The following is a 13,597-nucleotide window of genomic DNA, read 5'->3' on the forward strand; positions in this document are numbered from 1 at the left end:
TACAGAGTTCAAGGTTCATTAAAGAGCTGAACCCTACTTCTTCTACCAATTCCCACCCCCATTCACTCCCACTCTTCTTCCTCTTTCACTGCAAGCCTGTTTATCTGGTACTCCAACGGCTGTGTTCTGTATCCAACCATTTTTACCTCTCCTTGTAGGGATCTAGGCCATTTTATCCTTACCTGATGTAGTGTGCTATTACTGTCAGAGTATAAGGTTGTAGGAATCATTGTCTGTATGAGTGTTGGGTCAATGCGTAATACAAGCTGAAGGAATTATTGTCTCTGTACTATCAGCTGTTGAATTAATACCAGGTGGGGTTGACTCAGCCTGTCATCCTTCCGAGGTCGACAAAATGAGTACCAGATCACTGGTTATAGAGAGGCATTGCATCAGTGGCAGACGCGCCCACAGAAATGATTCAACCAGCTGCACTCGATCCACCTACCAAAGAAGAAAAAAAAGTTATATTACAACGACACTTCCTTTGTCTCTCAATGGAGTGCTGCTCTGCCTTATGGGAAGGTGCCCCTACCTAACACCTATCTCTCCGATAAACTGTAAAATTCAAACCTTTCAAAATCAGAGGCAACTCTCACAATGACATAGTAATATAAGGCCTGCTGCTTCTTCATTGAGAAGAGGATGATGGCCTCTGCCTTTGACCACCTCTCTTCTGGTCTTGTCACCTTTACTGTTTTAGTACTCCGTACCTCCCTGGCTCCTCCAGGATGCACGTATACTTCCAGTAATCCCATCCATATTTGCTTACGAAGTTTCTGGATTGATACTCACCTCCACTCCTTTGTTCCTCTTCTGCTTGTGTAACTACATTCCGAAGTCAGTACAATGCTCCTCTTCCCCTCCAGTGTACCGTTCGTACTCATGATATTGTTACGTTTGTGTGGGTAGAGGATGAAATACCATAGTACAGATAGGATTGTATAGGTGTAGCATGGACCGTGGATGCGTAGGAGACATCTCGATGTATTTAAGCAGGGAATATGGAGCTTAAGATTGTTTATGTGTCTTCACATGGGGGTGGGGGAGGGGGGAGGGGTGGAGCTATGTTGACTAGTTAGGGATTAAACTTAGTTTTCCCCAGTCTGTGATTGCTCCCTGTAGTTTTCCCTATGTTTTCACAATTATAGCAAGGCCGGCCATAAAACCATCCTTGAAAACTCACGTTTGTTACAACAACAACACTAACATCAATCGTCCCCTGCGAGCAGGCTCTTCGGCAAGTAAACCCCACCCACAAACTGAGTAAGGAAAAAGGCCACGCCCCAAAGTTCATCATTGGTCAAGCAAGATCATGGGGTGATTCGACGAAGCTCGGGTGATTGGTCGGCGTGACGTCGGAGCGACGTCAGAGATAGAAGGTTTGAGCGAGCAAAAAGAAGAAGAATCGCGCACTCTCTCCCTGTTGCTTCTGGTTGAACAGGACGGGCATGATATCTGGCTTGTGTGCGCCTTTGAGGAGACTGTCCAGAGCTTTTGTGGAACTTTTGCGATCATGAAAAACAGAAATAAGGCAGTGGTTTGCGGGGCTCTTGGCACTTCGGACGAGGAGAGAGAGCAAAGAGAGGGCAGTCTTCACAACCAGCCCAACGGCCCTGTGCATGTCGCCGTCGTTGCTCGCCACCATATTGGGCACTCAGGCGTGGGAAGCATTGGATTTGGCCACTCTGTACTGCCGACTTCATTCAACGATCTCGTTGAAAGAAACCATTTATTTTATTTTATCTTTCCCCTTGTGTGTTTTTGTGTCTGCGTGGAGGGTCTCTAAAAGTAGCGAATATTTATTTTACCTCGACCTTTATTTCACATTACATTTTTTTTTTTTTTTTTTTTTTGTATACTGAATCGAGGCTCGTGAAAGAGCTGACATTTACTTCACAAACAAATTTACTTTCATTAAATCCGTATTGTTGCAATTCATTTTTAATTTTCTTGTTTGCATGGTGTTGGGTCCAAGAATAAACCCGCGCGGCTCCATCCAGGTAAGCACCATGTTGCCTTCTGTCCCACGTGCGCCATCAAAACCACCGCCATGATTTGGCCGTTTGCCTTGGAAATGAAAGACCGATCGGCTATCCGTCCAAAGCTGGTGTTCATCAGCCACGGACTTGACAACATTTTCTTCACTATTACCTCTCCGCTAACCAACTCTCTTACTTGCATGTTTCTTTCCCTCGATTCGCTACTAAATTTTCATGCTTGTTATTAGTCCACTGTCGGGTTGAAGCCCTAAAATCCCAGCCACCTCAACCTTCAATGATCTTCGTTTTTGTATACAAAAGAATGCTCACCTTCACTCTTTTGTCTCCTTCTTCTCCCAGCTGTGGAATCACCTCCCTAAGTCTGTTCAGTCATGTTCTTCCTTCTTGTGTGTGTGTGTGTGTGTGTGTGTGTGTGTGTGTGTGTGTGTGTGTGTGTGTGTGTGTGTGTGTCTCTGTGTGTCTGTCCCCCTACATAAGGCGAGGTTTCAAAGGCTTTGAGTCGTGCTTTAGGAGGGATTTGAGTGGGGGGATATAAGGGGCAATATTTGAACATGACTGTGTGTCAACCGGTTAAAAGACCTAAAAGACTCTGATGACGCAAAAGACCCCAAGTACCCAGAAGACCCAATGGACCCCAAACACCCAAAATACCCTGTAGACTGTTAAAGACACAAAAGACCACGAAGACTCCAAGGACCCAGAAGACCCCAAGGACTCTGAATACCCAAAATACCCCGAAGACCCAAAATACCCCAAAGACCCAAAAGACTGAAAAGACTCAATGGACCCCAAAGACCCAAAAGAACCTGAGGACCCAAAAGACCCCAATGACCCAAATGCCCCAGAGGACACAAAAGACCCCAAGGACACAAAAGATCCAAAGGACTCCGAAGACCGAAAAGAAGAGTAATTATGCCTCTTACATTGGAATTGTAGACGGTGGCTTGCAAAATGAGCCTCAAGGTCGGTGTACAGAAGCGGTATTTTTTTTATCACAATAAATACAAGGCACAGGGAGGTGAAATTTGCTGCACGTGATGTGCAATGTGCGTAGAGTAAAACGAGTGTTAATTTATGTCTGCAGGATATCTTACAAATAAAGATGATATAAGTTTCCCTGACACGAGGCCCAGACTTCAGACTTTGGCATGCTCACGCGGCTGTACCGTCAAAAACTGTTCCAACCCGTCATTTTTGACAGACTTTATACCAGTAATATATATAAACTATTAAATTCTCCATATTTTCTATTCTCATAGATTCTCCTCTTCTCATAGAACTCAGCCTGCACTATTTTTTTCCACATTTACCTTGTCACCTCTGCCACCGAAGGTGGATGGAAGTTATGTTTGCACCCAGGTCCATTTGTTTGTTTGTGAACAGGATATTTCAAAAGGTTGTGAACGGATTCAGACTAAATTTGGTGGAGAGGTTGGGCATGTGACAAGGAAGAATTGATTCGATTTTGGGTCAGGTCCGAATCGTGATCCGGCCTATCAGTGGGATACAAAACAAACTGTTCAGCCTGGCGGAGGTATGTGCTCTCCACCAGGAACCGTTCTGGTTTGTCCTATTTTACTTACGAGCAACGGTACTTGCCCTACGGGCGGGGCTTCAATTGGGAGGCCCAAATGAAAAGGTAAAATATCAGAAATTGAAGGCTTTTTAAAATTTTAAACGATTCATATAAACATCCGTTAAATCATATCACACGCAAATCATCAAAATCTAAACAGTATCTTACTATAATTCACCAAATGTCCCACAGTGATCGATACACTATGATCGTGATGATCGTGATCGTGAATCGTGATCGATAATCGTGTTCACAATCGCTATGTCGTATGTACTCCCGATACGTGTTTCCTTCAGTTGAAATGGGTTAGAATTCTCTAAAGCAGGGATTCAACCCGTGTCCTGTTCGTGGCAGGTGCAGCTGTGCAGTGATCGGTGCAGCCGTTTGTGCGCGCACCCAGGAAAACAACATCGTCACAATGAGAACAATGAACGTCATGCGAACGCGAATGTTATGCGGGAGTCCAAACCTGAGAATGCTGGAGACCAAAGCTGAAATTGGGAAAACTAAATAGCCTATTTTACTCCTGGAGATCCCAGGATTATCCACCCAAACTATCTTTGTGATCGGTTCAGCAGTTTTTACGGTACCTTCGAACAGACAGACAGACAGACAGACGGACGGACGGACATTTGGTGAATTATAGATTCCTCATTTAATCTGCTTCATCTCTTCTGTTCCCTTTTCCTGTCTGTATATCCCTGCTTATTGCACAGTCCCATGACTAATCCCCCAACCTTTCTCTACCTACTCCCCTCTGCTCGTTGTTGGTATATCGGCCTTTCACCTCTCTGTCATGTAGCTCTTTTAAAGAACCTTGAAATCTGTTTATAAAAGAAATGTTCCATGCCATTGTGCACAAGGGGGGCGGGGAGGTGGGGGGTGGGGGAAAGAAAGAGAGAGAAGAGAGACGGACAGGCCATTTTGTCTATTTTTATGAATAGTCACTGCTTCAAATAAATATTGCAGTCTGTACCCTCACTGACTAACACTTGTTTGATTCTTTTTTTTACTACCCTGCGCTCGCTAAGCAAAAAGCGGGGTTAAGCAATCGTGTGCATACGTGTGCTGTGTGGCATACATGTGCCGTGTCTGCATTTAAAAAATTCATTTTCTCGGCAACCGTTGGTCCGATTGACATGAAATTTTACCGTAAGAGCACCTCTGCCTGTAGATTTTTTTGCTGATAATTACGACGTCATAGGTCACGTGGTACGGACGCCATCTTGGAAAAACGTTACACCTCTATATCTCTTAAACCGCTTAATAGAACAAATTTAAACATGGCACATTGTCAAGTACACCCCATGGGGAATAAGATATATTAATGATGATGTCACAGGTGCCTCCATTATGACGTCATCATTCGACAAGTACAACGCTTGATCTGATCAGTATGAAAAAAAAATTCCTATGCAACTGTTAGTCCGATGAAAACGAAATTTTCAGAATATGAGCGGCTCCTCCTGTAGAATTGTTGAAATTATAATTATGACGTTGTTGGTCACGTGGTACAGGCGCCATCTTGGAAAAATCGAAAAAAGTAGCACCTCTATATCTCCGAAACCACTCCATGGAAAAAATTAAAATATGGCTCAATGTCAAGCACTCCCTTTGGGGAATAAGATATGTTAATGATGATGTCATCAGTACCGTAATAATGATGTCATAATTCGGCAAGTACAACGCTTGATTCAATCAGTATGAATTTTTTTCTCTGCAATTCTTGGCCCGATTGACACGAAATTTTCACCATAGGAGCTCCCCCTGTAGAATTTTTTTTTTTTTTTTTTTTTTTTGTATACTGAATCGAGGCTCGTGAAAGAGCTAACATTTACTTCACAAACAAATCAACCAGACAAACAAAATATATAAAAAGAGGGAGCAGAAAACAAGATGGGGAGAGAAGGGGAAACACACAAACACAGCATTTGAGAGCAGGGAGAAGTGTGGGAGGGAGAGGGCTTGGGGGCAGGAGGCGTGGGAGGGGGAGGGCGGGGGGGAGAGGTATAAAACACAAGGGGACCGAAATTAGCGGGGGTAGAAAAGATCAAGGTTTTGGATGGGGGAGGATAAGAGATGGTGGTGAACAGCTGTTTTAAAGACCTGGAGGGTGCAGTGGGATTGAAGAGAGTGAGGGAGTTTGTTCCAGAGGTGGGAGAAAAGAGGAATAAAGGAGTGAAGGTGAGCAGAAAGTCTTGATTTTGGCAGTTTAACCATAAGAGGGTTGCAGGCAGATCTTGTGCGACCTGTAGGAATATTTGGGGGACAGAGCCCAGAGAGGGCTGGGGGGGCAAGGCCAGAGAGGAGTCGGTAGAAGACGGAAAGACCACCAACCTGCCTGTGGTGAGTGAGTGAAAGGCCCTTGGAGTTAGCTTCATCGCGGGAGATTCCAATGATTCTGAATGCTTTGGTTTCAACAGCGTGAAGACGAGCTAGGTGTGAGGCAGGAGCACCAGTCCAGAGGGGAGAGCAGTATTCCATTGAGCTGAGGATGAAAGCCTTGTATGTGGTGAGGAGCTCAGGTGTGCCAAGGAAGGACTTCGCACGACGGAGGATGCCCAGTCGGCGACTGGCTTTGGAGGCCAGATTTGAAATGTGGTTTTCCCAGGAAAGATCATGGCAGATAGTGAGACCCAAAAGCTTGAGTGACAGAACTTCTTGGAGAGGATTATTCAGAAAGTGGATGGGAGGGTTGTCCAGTCGGTCTTTTCGGAGAGACATCGTAAGAGTGTGAGATTTGTCAGGATTGAAAGACATGTTCCACTTGTTTGCCCAGTCTGTGATTTTGTCCAGGTCTGCAAAGAGTGAGGAGGCTGCAGACTGCCAATCTGAGGGATGAAGAATGGAGCGACAGAGAGTAGAGTCATCAGCAAAGAGATACAGAGGATTTTCAAGAGAGTCAGAGAGATCATTGATGAACACCAGAAAAAGCACAGGGCCCAGAACACTGCCTTGTGGAACTCCAGCCTGAACAGGAAGAGGAGATGAGAGAAACCCATTCAGGGCCACACGTTGACTATGACTAGAGAGGAAGTCCGCCAGCCATGCATGGAGATTTCCATGGATACCAAAAGAGGAGAGTTTGGTGAGCAGAGCGGGGTGCCAGACCGTATCGAAGGCACGTGATATGTCAAGGGAGACTGCTCTAATTTCCTGTTTGGCATTGAGGACCTCCATCCATTGTTGAGAAAGCAGAAGCAGCATGTCCTGAGTAGAGTGTCCAGGTCTGAAACCAAATTGATCATCAGAGATCAAGCCATTGGAGAAGAGGAAAGATTTCATATCTGAAGCAATGATGGATTCCATGACTTTGCTGATAATTGGGAGAAGGTTGATTGGTCTGTAGTTGCTGGGATCTGTTTTTGCACCTTTTTTGTGCAAAGCGGTGATGTTGACAGATTTCCAAGCAGATGGAAGATGACCTTGAGCAAAAGAGAGGGCGAAGAGAACAGAGAGAGGGTGAGATAGAGCGGCAGAGCAGGATTTGAGGACCCGTGGGCTGATGCCGTCTGGTCCAGTTGCAGAATCTGAGTCGAGGGTTGACAGAAACTTTTCCACCTTGTCAGGAGGAAAGGACACAGAGTCCAGGAGCAGCTGGGTACGGTGGGTACAGAGAGGGATGGGTTTGGGACACAAGATTTAGAGGCAAACACAGAGTTGAGGCATTCAGCTTTTTCACGTGCGGAGTCAGCCGTGTGGCCATTTGAGGTGAGGGAGGGGATGGAGGGGGAACAAACACCAGAAACAGATTTGACCAGACGCCACCAGGATTTGGAAGAGGGAGACAGATAAGAGAGTTCAGTCCTGAGAACAGAGAGATATTGTTTCCTGGCTCTCCTGAGGGTGGACACACACTTGTTTCGGGCTTTGTGAAAGGAAATGAGATTTCCTTCCGTTGGATTTGCTTTCCAGGAGACGAAAGCAAGTTGTTTCTGGGCAACAGCCTCACCACAGGATTCCGTGTACCATGGACGGGAGGAAGGGTATGACAACTGAAGACGAGATGGGATAAATCTGTGCATGAGAGAGAGCAGTTTGCTTTGGAAGAATTCCCAGGAAGAATTTATGTCAGAGGCAGTAGAGATGGGAGACCAGTCCAGATGATTGATGGCTGCTTGAAGACCGTGCCAGTTGGCCTGAGTGAAATGCCAGACTCGTCGACGCTGAGGAGGCTCTCTGAGAATGGTCAGAGAGATGTCCACTTTAACAAGCACATGATCACAAGAGCCGATTGGAGCAGAAGAAGAGCAGCAGACATTTTCAGGGAAGTTAGTCATAACCAGAATTAATGATAATTAATGAATTAATTAATGTTTTAATGAATTAATTAAATGATAATTAATGAATTAATGATAATTTATTATTAATGATAATACGATGTTTTAATGATAATTATGACGTCATAGTTCAGCGGTAAAGGCGCCATCTTGCAAAAACCGTAAAACTTTGCCCCTCATTATCCCCGACCCCGTTCCATGGAAAAAAATCAAACATGGGTCATTGTCAAGTAGTGTAGCAGCATAGCAAACCTGTTGTGCATTTTGTGATACAAGCACCAAATTTGGCACAAATGTACATTAATATGTTGCGAACATTTTCAGATATTGGACCACTTGAAATTCCGTAATTTTTTTTTTCAAATTTTTTCAAATTTCGTAATTTCAAATTTTTCGGGTGACACCGTCACAATTTCGGTCTTCGAGGCCGGCCGATATAGTGGGGCGGCTTAGCCCAAATATTCAAAAGAATTGTGCATTTTGTGATACAAGCACCAAATTTGGCACAAATGTACATTAATATGTTGCGAACATTGTGTGGTCAGCAATGAAGACGAGAGTCTGAATTACATGTATGCAAAAGACCTTGTGAACCAGTGAAGCAAATACACGGGTAAGCATGAATTAAATCTAGGGCATGATATAATTTCCATGATGTTTACCTCTACACTCAATGGTGGAAGGAGGTAATGTTTTGATCCCAGCTTGTCTGTATGTCTGTTTGTCTGTTAGTCCACAAAATTCCAGACAAAGCTTGTAGTAGTGGTAGTTGTAGTGGTAGTGGTGATAACAGAAATTGTTATATAGAACTGAACTTATATTATTATTATATGCAGAAAATAACTTCATTTCTATATGCCCTGCAGTGGACAGGTTAATTGGTTTATGCACTGAAGGGGTCACCCTGGTGTGCACTGCTGTGTTCTGCCTCACTGAGTTGTTCAGGTATGATGTACTCAGCACAAGCTTCCGGTCGGCCCGGAGGTGGGGGTGCGGGGCCTGTCACGGAACGTCAAAACAAACGGCCTGCCGGGGCCGCCCAAAAGTCGGGCGTGAGGGGCGCGTCCACTAATGGAACGCCTCTCGCTTCCCAGATCGAGGGCCACGTGGTCAGGAGAACCTCGTCCCTTCCGGTCACACTTTGCCTATCGGCCGGCCTCGAAGACCGAAATTGTGACGGTGTCACCCGAAAAATTTGAAATTACGAAATTTGAAAAAATTTGAAAAAAAAAATTACGGAATTTCAAGTGGCCCAATATCTGAAAATGTTCGCAACATATTAATGTACATTTGTGCCAAATTTGGTGCTTGTATCACAAAATGCACAATTCTTTTGAATATTTGGGCTAAGCCGCCCCACTAAAGTACTCCCCATGGGGAATAAGGCCTGTTAATGATGATGTCATCGGTGCCTTCATTATGACGTTATAATTCGACAAATACAACGCTTGATTCGATAAGTAATGAAAAATATTTTTCTTAGCAACTGATGGTCCGATTGACACTAAATCTTCACCATAGGAGCACCTCTGTAGGAGGATAGAATCACTCCACAGGATAAAATCAATCCCCCTAGGATTTTAACACTCCCCCTAGGATTTTAACACTCCCCCTTACAGGATCAAATGACTCCCCAGGATTATAACACTCCCCCTATATATTTTGTGATTTAAACAATATTTATTGCATGGTAATGACATACAACCATGACAAAGTTAATGAATATGAACATAAAATGATAAATGAATTGATAAATAGGGCAGAATGATGTCCTTTGTAAACGTCTCTCCCTAAAAATAAAAAATACAATGTTTTTCGCATCCCTGTATTAAACTGGGTAAATCAAATAAAGAAAAGTATAAATTTAACATTCAAATAACCATATATTTTGATATTAGAGCATTCGCACTAATCATTACGATACACTTACGATGTTTTATACTAAAAGGATATTTTGATTTCAACATATAATATGTCATTTTAAGTTACGTTCTATAACTTTACTGCACTTTTAAGAAATATTAAATACGGGTTTTAAAATGTTATGAAATGTAAATATTCATGCAATACATTTATTTAATATATGTGTATGAATAAATATTTTTCAACCATGACAACTTACTTAACGTCTAATTTGATTGAAATGTGAATCTACAGGACCGGATTATTGATTAAAATTACATGGAAAATATGTGAAGTTTTTCGTGAATTACCTCTGATGAGCTGGAACGATATCGTATTCAACAACGGAATATGTCGATCCGAAGATATGTAAATATTAGCCACATCACACTGAATACACTCGGAAGAGTGTACAAAGGTATACATGTAGATATGAAATGAAGTACACTGCATGATATTTTTAAACCATAACAAAGTATAACTAGAACGGGCACTCGGTAGAGCGCATACCTTCGCCGCAGCTACTGTTCTGTACTTGGCATGGGAGTGTAGGGAACAGAACAACAAAAATACGATTTTGACCTTTTCGTGACCTTGACCTTGACCTTTGACCCGATTGCTCCCAAAATCTAATCAAATGTGTCCCGTATAATAACCAATCATCCCACCAAATTTCATGCAATTCGGTTGAATACTTTTTGAGTTATGCGAATAACATACACACACACACACAGACATACAAATAAATACACAGCGATCAAAACATAACCTTCCGCTTTTGCGAAGGTAATAACTCTCATGTGAATATAAATGAACGGGAGTATTGATTAAATATACGGGGAAAACGGGACTCATGTCTTCTTTTGTTGTATTGAAATAATGATGGGCTCAAATATAGTACATGTATTCAACATGGGCTCAAATATAGTACATGTATTCAACATGGGCTCAAATATAGTACATGTATTCAACATGGGCTCAAATATAGTACATGTATTCAACATGGGCTCAAATATAGTACATGTATTCAACATGGGCTCAAATATAGTACATGTATTCAACATGGGCTCAAATATAGTACATGTATTCAACAATTGAATATTAAGATCCGACAATATGATGCACATGCTCACACGGTGTACACTAAAACACATAGTAAAAGCTCTGTTGATCATTGCAACGATATCTAACATCCTGTGAGTTATATTTCCAAAGTAACTAAATATATCTTTCCATTCTTTCTGGGGGATTGACTTTATCCTAAAGGGGAGTGCTTTGATCCTGGAGGGAGTGTGTTGATCCTGACAGGGGGAGTGATTCTGTCCTAGGATTAGTTCACTCTAGAGTGATTTTATCCTGGGACAGAATCACTCTAGAGTGAGATTTTAGGGGAGTGAGAGAATCCTGCTACACCGTAGGCTCATGTAGAATATTTTAATGATAATCATGACGACATAGGTCATGTGGTACAGGCGCCATCTTGTAAAAACTTTGCACCTCGATATCTCTGAAAACACTCCATGGAAAAAATTGAGACCTGGCTCATTGTCAACTACTCCCCATGGGGAATAAGATATGTTAATGATGAAGTCATCGGTGCCTTCGTTATGACGTCATAATTTGACAAATACAACATCCATTCGATCATTATTAAATTTTTTTCAGCAACTGTTGGTCTGATGGACACGAAATTTTCACCATAGGAGCGCCTCCTCCTTTAGAATATTTTAATGATAATCATGACGTCATAGGTCATGTGGTATAGGCACTATCTTGGAAAAACCGAAAAACGTTGCACCTCTATATCTCCAAAACCGCTGCTTGGAAAAATTGAAACATGGCTAATTGTAAAGAACTCCATATGGGGAATAGGTGTTGTTAGCGATGACGTCATTGGTGCCATAATTATGACGCCATAATTCGACAGGGACAACGCTAAGTCTGATCAGTATGAAATGTATTGAGTGTGATCTATGCAACAATTATATTAGAGAATATAAATTTATGATGTCATCACTCACGTGGTCTGGCAGCCATATTGGATCAAAGAAAAACAATGTTCAAAAACACAACAGTTGCCTCACAACAAGTTGACTGCACAGGGTAAGTATTCTATGAATACCATCTAGTTATTTTTGTATATATATAGTCAAGGTTCATGGAAGAGCTTGAACAAGAATGGATCAGGACACTGCATAACAAAAGGACCAGCAGAAGGAAAATGGGGAAATACCAACAGCAGGGCAGAAGGAGAAAATAGTCGGAGATTGACATTTAAGGGATGCAGGTAATGATGAGGGTATGGGGAGCTTGCAGGGGAGGACAAGATGGGTACAGAAGCAAAGCATAAGAGGTGTGGGGGTGGTTTAACGGGTGCAAAAGTATTCAGCCCCTTAGGTCAGTACTTGGTTGAAGCACCTTTTGCAGCAAGGAATGCTATGAGTATTCTTGGGTCGGCCTCTACCAGCTTTTTACAGTGAGATGGTGAAATATTTTCCCATTATTAATGAGAAAATTGTTCTAGTTCTGCCAAGTTTGTTGGGGATCATCGATGGACTGCAATCTTCAAGTCTCGGCATAGATGTTTAAATGGATTCAAGTCAGGACTTTGACTGGGCCACTCGATAACATTTATTATCTTATTATTCAGCCACACCAGTGTGTCTTTAGCTTGGTCCTTCGGATCATTGTCCTGTTAAAATGTGAATCTCATACCCTGTTTCATATTAATGGCCGACTCAAATAAGTTTTCATCAAGGATTATCCTGTACTTCACATCGTCCATTCTCCCTTCTATACTGCAAGTTTATCAGTCCCTGCTGATGAAATACAGCCCCATAACATAATGCTGCCACCAGTGGTTCTGAGAGAGGGGAAGCGCATGCTGGGTAACTACCCTGGGGCAGGAACCAAGTATGAGCCCGTAATTATTCCTTCAATTTTTTTTTTCATATAATGATTGTTTGTGACGATAAAACACCGGGGTCAAGTATATTTTGTGTCTCAAAGCCACTCAGGTTGATTCCCCAGCAGTAACATTGTCCCTCGTAAAATAAACTACTGTAGGAACAATTTACATGATCATCGCGGTCATGACGTATATGAGCACAGGATTGCTGGCCACACCCCATCTGGATAAAATGGGTTAAGAAAAGCATCCACATGTTGGAGTAAGTGAATAACACCCCAATTTCCCTACACAGCATGGGTTTCTGACGTCAAAAATACGGAAACCTCAATATAGGTTGTTTTTAATATATATATTTTTCGAAGGGGGCCCGACATTTAGTATTTCCCCAGGGCCCATTTTGGCTCTCGGCAGCCATGGCTGCCACCACCATGCTTGGTAGTAGGGATAGCGTTGACAGGTGGAAGTGCAGTGTTAGGCTTGCACCAGATGTAACGCTTTGAATTTAGACCAAAAAGTTCAATTTTTGTCTCGTCTGACCACAAAACGTTTCTCCACATACCTGCAGTATTATTATGATGCTTTTTCACAAACTCCATAAAAGCTTTTCGATGCATCTCTTTCGGTAATGGCTTCTTTCTTGCCACCTGTCGATACAAGCCAGCTTTGTGAAGGGAACAGGATATTGTTGATTGATGAACACTGACCCCCTTGATGAACATCTTGGACACAGAGCATTGGAGATCTTTCAATGTCATTCTTAGATTTACAGTGACATCCCGAACCAGTTTCCTGCTTGCCCAGCTGCTGAGTTTGGATGGGCAACCTGATCTGGGCAGAGACTGGGTGGTATGATACATCTTCCACTTCTTAATGATGGTGTCACCGTACTCAAAGGGATAATTAGTGACTTTGAAATCTTCTTATA

At 42.7% G+C, this 13,597-nt stretch overlaps 2 protein-coding genes across 4 annotated transcripts in view; both read left to right on the top strand.

The window, feature by feature from the left end:
- The window catches only part of LOC144893659 (uncharacterized), a 1,045,304-nt gene that overhangs the window by 702,040 nt on the left and 329,667 nt on the right, over positions 1-13,597 (top strand). The gene's annotated exons all lie outside the window — the stretch shown is intronic.
- The window catches only part of LOC137435071 (stonin-2-like), a 60,775-nt gene that overhangs the window by 1,139 nt on the left and 46,039 nt on the right, over positions 1-13,597 (top strand). Inside the window, exon 1 of one of the 3 annotated variants that reach the window (XM_078784699.1) lies at positions 11,795-11,864. The exons of the other annotated variants lie outside the window; for them this stretch is intronic. The gene's annotated coding sequence lies outside the window, so the exon portion shown is untranslated. Of the gene's footprint in view, positions 1-11,794; positions 11,865-13,597 lie in introns of those variants that run through there. 3 annotated transcript variants of the gene reach the window in all.

The sequence above is a fragment of the Myxine glutinosa genome, chromosome 9 (assembly GCF_964187855.1).
Source record: "Myxine glutinosa chromosome 9, kmMyxGlut1.1, whole genome shotgun sequence".
NCBI classification, from domain to species: domain Eukaryota; kingdom Metazoa; phylum Chordata; class Myxini; order Myxiniformes; family Myxinidae; genus Myxine; species Myxine glutinosa.